The following is a 6,788-nucleotide window of genomic DNA, read 5'->3' on the forward strand; positions in this document are numbered from 1 at the left end:
ACACACCATCCCCTTATCAGTGACCTCCAACAAAGGCTCCTCTTATCAGTGAGCTCCCCACATGATCCTCTTATCAGTGACCCCCCAACAAAGGATCCTCTTATAAGTGACCCCCACAAAGGATCTCCTTATCAGTGACCCCCAACAAAGGGTTATCAGTGACCCACCCCAACAAAGGATCCCTTTATCAGTGACACCTCCACAAAGGATCCCCTTATCAGTGACCCCCCTACAAAGGATCCCCTTATTAGTGACCTCCCCCAAAGGATCCCCTTATCAGTGATGCCCCCAATACACCATCCCCTATCAGTCACCTCCCCACAAAGGATTCCCTTATGAGTGACCCCTCAACAAAAGAGCCCCTAATCAATCACCTCCAACAAAGGATCCCCTTATCAGTGACCCCACCACTGCACAATCCCCTTATCAGTGATCCCCCCCAACACATGATCCCCTTATCAGTGACCCCCCCAACACAGATAATCCCCTTATCAGTGCCCCCCCAATGTGATCCCCTTGTCCCCCTTGCTGCCAGTGCAGGATCCCAAGCACTGCAGTGACACCAAACTCATTCCAGGAGAAAAAGCCCCACACTCCCAGCCAGCTGATTTCATCCACCTTTACTGTGGCCCAGCTGCCACAGGAGGGGTCAGGCAGGGTCCCCCCCACAGCTGTGGGGTTTGGGGCTCTGCTGTCATTGCTCTGTGGCAGGGCAGGGTTGGGGGCACATCCCTGCAGCCTCTGCTCTGGGGGTGCTGCACAGGCATGGGGAGAGGGATTCCCACACACCCGAGCTCCAAAACTCCTTATTCCATCCCAGCAACTGATTTGGAAATTGTCTGAATTGGTACCAACATCACTGGCAGCATAATTTGGTTTCACAGTATAAAAATCGATTTCCCTGCTAGGATGCAATGGCTCCTGCTCCTCCCCTGGTGTTCCATGGCCACAGGTGCCAGGAGCATCTGTGGCCATGGGAATCTTTGGAAATCTTCTGATACACTTTGGGAATCTCCTGATATGCATTGGGAATCTTCTGATACACATTGGGAATTTTCTGATACACATTGGGAATCTTCTGATACACATTGGGGATCTTGTGATATACATTGGGAATCTCCTGATACACACTGGGAATCTTCTGGCACACATTGGGGATCTTCTGATACACATTGGGAATCTTGTGATATACATTGGGAATCTCCTGATACACATTGGGGATCTTCTGATACACATTGGAAATCTTCTTTTTTTTCCCTGCCAACTGGAAAATTCTGGTCATGAGACTCTGATCAGGACATTTTCTATCAATGTGCTTCTGTGCTGAGAGCAGATCCAGTAGGGATTTGCTGATATTTTCCAATCCTTGGGATACAGGATATCCAGCAAAAATCAGTGGGAAGGGATCTGATGGCCTTCATGGGAGGACCATGAGGGATTTATTGTCAGGACCTGCACTGGATGGGTTTGGTGTTGCTGGGGAGTGAGGCTGGTGCTTCAGGGGGTGCTGGTAGCTCTGGTTTTACATCTGCGAATGAAAAACAAGGAGAAAAGAGAGGGATTTGGGATTAGCCAAGGGGAAAGGTTCTGGAAGGGACAGCAAGGTCCTCTGAAAACCTCAGCTATCCCGATTGCAATTAAACACCCAGCAATTAAGTGCAGAAAGGAGCTGAACAGCTTTGCTCAAAGGAGGAGTTTGATTCCTCTCCTGATACATGCAAGTGATGTATCATTGATCTTCCCTGATCTTCCTGGAACCTCTGCAAATTCCTGGCTCCCACTGCAGGATGGCAGCTGCTCCTTCCTTCTGCTTCTCCTTCACACACCCTTAATCAAGGCAGCAGTGAAGGGACACATCCCCTTTCCCTTCCCTGATCAGGAGCCCGCTGGTACTTTAGGGGCAGGTGAAATTGTGGACATGTTTTAGGACCCCCTGTGCACACAATTCCCCTTCCTCCCCTCCCACACAGCTCATGGGGCAGTGGGAAGGGAATGGCTCAGCCCTGAGCCTTCCCTGGAGTCTCCAGGGACAGCTCCAAGCTCCTGGCAGAGGCAGGAGGTGACCCTGGGGCAGCTGCCTGGGAATGTTTGCTCAGGAGTGACTCAGCCAAACCAGAGCAGCCAGTACGGGTGGGGCACACCCCTGCCGTGCTGAGAGCCCTCTGCCTGCTGCCCAGAGCTGAGTTCACTTTCACAGCGAGCTCTGGCACCTGAGCAGTGCAGTCAGGTGATGCTGGAGAGCTTTCCATGCCTTGGCTGGGGCAGGGAGAGGAGCCAGGATGGTCCTTGCTGTATCCACCATGTGAAACTGGGGCTCTGCTTTATCTGCAGAGCCATTGTGGTTCAGATGTTTGCTTTAAAAGGGCCAGGGAAGGAAGACTGGATGGTCCTTGCTGTATCCACTGTGCCAAACTGGGGCTGTGCTTTATCTGCAAAGCCACTGTGATTCAGATGTTTGCTTTAAAAGGGCCAGGGAGGGGAGCCAGGGTGGTCCTTGCTGTATCCACCATGTGAAACTGGGGCTCTCCTATATCTGCATAGCCATTGTGGTTCAGATGTTTGCTTTAAAAGGGCCAGGGAGGGAAGACTGGATGGTCCTTGCTGTGCCCACTATGCCAAACTGGTGCCAAACTGGGGCTGTGCTTTATCTGCAAAGCCATTGTGGTTCAAATATGGGCTTTAAATGGGCCAGGGAGGGAAGATTGGGAGCAAGGACAGGGATCTCTCGTTGCCAGCTCGGTGTATGGTGCTGAGTTTGGCAGGTTCTGGATTACAAACAGTGTCCCAGGGACACAGAGCTCTGTGGGAGCAGGTGACATCCTCTTGTCCCCCTAATCCCACCCCACAGCCCGTCTGTCCCCTTTTCCAAAGGCTGCTGTTTGCTCCTCTGCCAGGGGCTGGAATGACATTTAACAACACAACCAGCCAGGAGAAACAAAGCAGGGGAGAACAGAAACTTTTGCAGCTCAGTCCTGGGAGCACAGATGGGCAGTGTGGAGGTGCCCTCACCCCTGGCTGAGCCCAGGCGAGCCCTGCCCACCTGTCCCAGCAGGTTTGGGATGAGGTGTGTGGGTGTCCCTGTCCCCAAAGAGCCTGTACCTACCCTAGTGCTGGCTTTGGACATGTGGATGTCCCTGTCCCCAAAGAGCCCACACTTTGGTGGTGGCTTTGGGACATGTGGATGTCCCCATGAGTCCCCCTTAGCCTGATGCTGGGGCTTTGGGACATGTGGATGTCCCTGTCCCTATGAGTCCCCATTACTCTAGCAGTGGCTTTGGGACACGTGGATGTCCCCAAAGAGCCCACACTTACCCGGTGCTGCCTTTGGGACACGTGGATGTCCCTGTCCCCAAAGAGCCCACACTTACCCCGGTGCTGGCTTTGGGACATGTCCCTGTCCCTAAAGAGCCCACACTTACCCCGGTGCTGCCTTTGGGACACGTCCCTGTCCCTGTCCCCAAAGAGCCCACACTTACCCCGGTGCTGGCTTTGATGTCCCCAAAGAGCCCACACTTACCCTGGTGCTGGCTGTGGGACATGTCCCTGTCCCCAAAGAGCCCACACTTACCCCGGTGCTGCCTTTGGGGCGCTGCCTGTGCCGGGCAGGGCGGTGGCTCCCGGGGCTCCCGGCTGCACAGGCTCCTCATCTTCCCGGCCACATAGCGGCAGGCTGGGGGGACAGGGGACTCCTTTGTGGCACTGGGAATCAGCATCCCCCCAAAGCAGCCTCCCCAGCCAGCCCAGGACCCCAGCCCAGGACCCCAGCCCAGGGAGGGAGGGAGGGCCTGGATTTCCCGGGATAAGGAGGGCCTGGATTTCCCGGGATAAAACGGGACTTATTTCTGTGCCTGCTGTTGTCCTGGCTGTGTTCCAAACCCCTCCAGCACCAGCCCAGGCTGTGAAATATGCGGAGTATTTCCCCTGTCAGCTCTCTCCCCAAAGCAGAGGTTTCCTTACCGTTGATTATTACTCAAACCATTTCCCCGTGGCTCAGCAGATCTGTCCTTTGCAGCTGTGCCTCTCTCTGCCCTCGCAGGCTGCTCTGCAGCGTTGACTCAACAGCTCGGCTTCCTCCTTCCCCCCTCCCTCCCTCCCTGCCTGCCTGGCTCCCTGCCCCGGGGATGCTGCTCCCGGAACGCCCGGGGAGGGCTCAGCCTGGCACTGCCCCGCGATCCCTGCCCGGTGTCGGGAAAATCAACCCACAAACACCAGAGGTTTATGTGCAAAAAGGAGACAGAGGAGTCCTTTGACTTTATTCCAATCAAGGGAGAGGCCATGGGGCATTCCCCAGGGGTCTCTCAAATTTTTGGAGGACACAGCCTCCTTTTTATACCAATTTCCCAGCCACATTTCCCTTCTCTCTTTCCCCATTTCTGAGGTACTTGAGAGGTACAGACTTCCCAATACACCTGATACCAGAGATTTCCCTCTAATGTATAACCCTCCTTTTAATTTTTAATTCTTACAGAATTAAGGGGCTTTTCTTCCCCATTGTTTCTTTCATCTCTCAATGTCTAATTTCATTTACCAGCAAACCTAAAGTTTATTTGTAAAAGCAAATATCTTTTTCCATTCATCAATCAGTGGAATCCTCCCCATTGTTTCTTCTATCTCCTAGTGCTAGTTTTATCTACCAGCAGCCCCACAGCTTGTTTGGAAAGACAAATCCACCATTCCTCTTACTGGGAATTCACAGAATTCACAAAATCATTGGGGTGGAAGAGACCTCTAAGACCATCGAGTCCAACCCAGCCCCAACCCCTCATCTAAACCATGGCACCCAGTGCCACATCCAGTTGTTAAAAATAGGTTAGAAACTGTTGTAAAATAGTTGTTAGATCGTTAAGTTCAGGGGTTGCTGGTAGCTCTGGTTTTACATCTGCAAATGACAAGCATGGAGAAAAGAGAGGGATTTGGGATTAACCAAGGGAAAAGGTTCTGGAAGGGACAATACTGTTACTGTCCCTGTACTGTTAGTTTGGTTATTGTACTGTGAAAGGGGTTAAAGGGTAGTTATAAGAAATCTGATACTCGAGGTACCATAGCACAGCTCAGTAAAGTGCACCACGAGCCAGCCTGGACAGAACTGTAATGGCCAATCGAGCACCTTCAGCCTTCACGCAAATGAAGGATCCAAACAGAAACCAATCCAGAGGGACAAAAAACAGGATAAAAAGGAGGATCTGACCCACTGAATCTGTGCTGCTCCACCAGGGCCATCGCTGCTGAGAGCCCCAGCCCTGGCGCTGCTCCATCCTCGACGGGAACGCTCCTGCTCAGCCCAGGCCCCCTTGCTTTGGGCCTTTCTTTTTCTTAGAATAAACACTGAAATCACTTTAGTATTGGGAGTCTGGTCCCGTTTTTAACACAGTCTTGTTTTAAACACACCCAGGGATGGTGACTCCACCACCTCCCTGGGCAGCCATTCCAGAAATTTATCACCCTTTCTGTGAAAAACTTTTTCCTAATATCCAACCTGTATTTCCCTTGGTGCAGCTGGAGACTGTGTCCTCTGGTTCTGTCAGTGCTGCCTGGAGAAAGAGCCCACCTCCTGCCCCTCCCAGGAAGGAGAAAGCACTCAGAGCTGGCTCAGAGCAGCTGCTCCAAGGTTTGGGTGAGGGAAAATGAAAGGTGACCTGGCCATGCCTGGTGGGGTTGCTGGTGTTGCTTTGTGGCCGTTGAAGGAGCTGAGTTTGGGGTATGGAATGTGAACCTTGTGCTGTGATCCCAAACTGAGCTGGAGATGGTCCCTGCAGTGGGCACTGAGCTTGTGTGGGGCAGGGGTGAGGAAAGGAACCTTCCCTCTCCTCTGCTGCTGCTCTCAACACTGCAGGGACAGCTTTAGGATTGCAGGATGGTTTGGCTTGGAAGGGATGTTAAAGATCATCCAGTTTCAACCCCTCTTCCACTGTCCTTCTGTCCCCATGTCAGACCTTCAAACCCCTGATACCCATTGTATGATGGAGGTAGGGGTGACAATCCCAACAGATAAAATGTAGGCAGAGGATTGTCCTTGGTTTTTCCAGGGTCTTTACCCCATTCCACCTCCAGAGCACTGATTCAGTCCTGACTAAAGCCAGCTACTGAAGAAATGCAGCTTTTGTGCATCCTTGCTGCTGTTTGTGCTTCTCTCTGCTTGTTAATCCCAGTCTGATGAATTCTGAAAGCTCCTGCTTCGCCCTCTGGCCAGGGCAAAGTGCTTCCCTTCCTATCTCTGCACCAAGAACACACTGATCTGGGCTGGTTGGACTTTGGTTTCCTCAGCCTTGCACTTGGTGGTTTGTGTCAGGGTGCTCAAGCCCATGGTTTCTGTGGCACAGCACCCAGAGCTCCAGGATTTTGGAAAAAGCAGAGCACTTCTCCCAGTGCTGATGTGAAACCACAATTTTACTGACAAAGAGACTCCTCAGCCTCTTGATTCTACTCCAGATGTGCAAGCATCCCTAAAAAATGAGTTGTCACATGAATCCATGTGCTGCAAACAGCCTGTCATCCACCCAATTCCTACTGCTCCTGTGTGAGGCTGGTTGGAGATGGGGGCTGGAGTGCAGGAATGGAATATTCCCAGTCAGGGAGACCCCAGAGCCTCCCTGGGCTCTGCTCAGGGCTGGGCACTGCCCAGGGCAGCAGTTCTGCCTCCTGGGCAGGGGAATTGCTGAGCTCAGGCCCTGCCCGTGGCTCTGGGGCCATGGCTGGGCCTGGAGCAGAGCCTGGGCCTGCTCTGACCTCTGCACACAGGGACAGACAGGGGGACACAGGGACAGACAGGGACACCCAGGGATGAACAG

General features: G+C 52.8%; 1 long non-coding RNA gene across 1 annotated transcript; it reads right to left on the reverse strand.

Annotated features, from left to right (window-relative positions):
* Positions 1-605: 605 nt before the first annotated feature.
* LOC136564794 (uncharacterized) lies at positions 606-4,072 on the reverse strand. The gene is made up of 3 exons (XR_010784755.1): positions 3,958-4,072; positions 3,569-3,670; positions 606-1,528 (listed from the first exon to the last, which is right to left on the reverse strand). It is a non-coding gene; the product is annotated as an uncharacterized lncRNA (long non-coding RNA).
* Positions 4,073-6,788: the final 2,716 nt, after the last annotated feature.

Source organism: Molothrus aeneus, chromosome 19 (genome assembly GCF_037042795.1).
Source record: "Molothrus aeneus isolate 106 chromosome 19, BPBGC_Maene_1.0, whole genome shotgun sequence".
In the NCBI taxonomy this organism is placed as follows: domain Eukaryota; kingdom Metazoa; phylum Chordata; class Aves; order Passeriformes; family Icteridae; genus Molothrus; species Molothrus aeneus.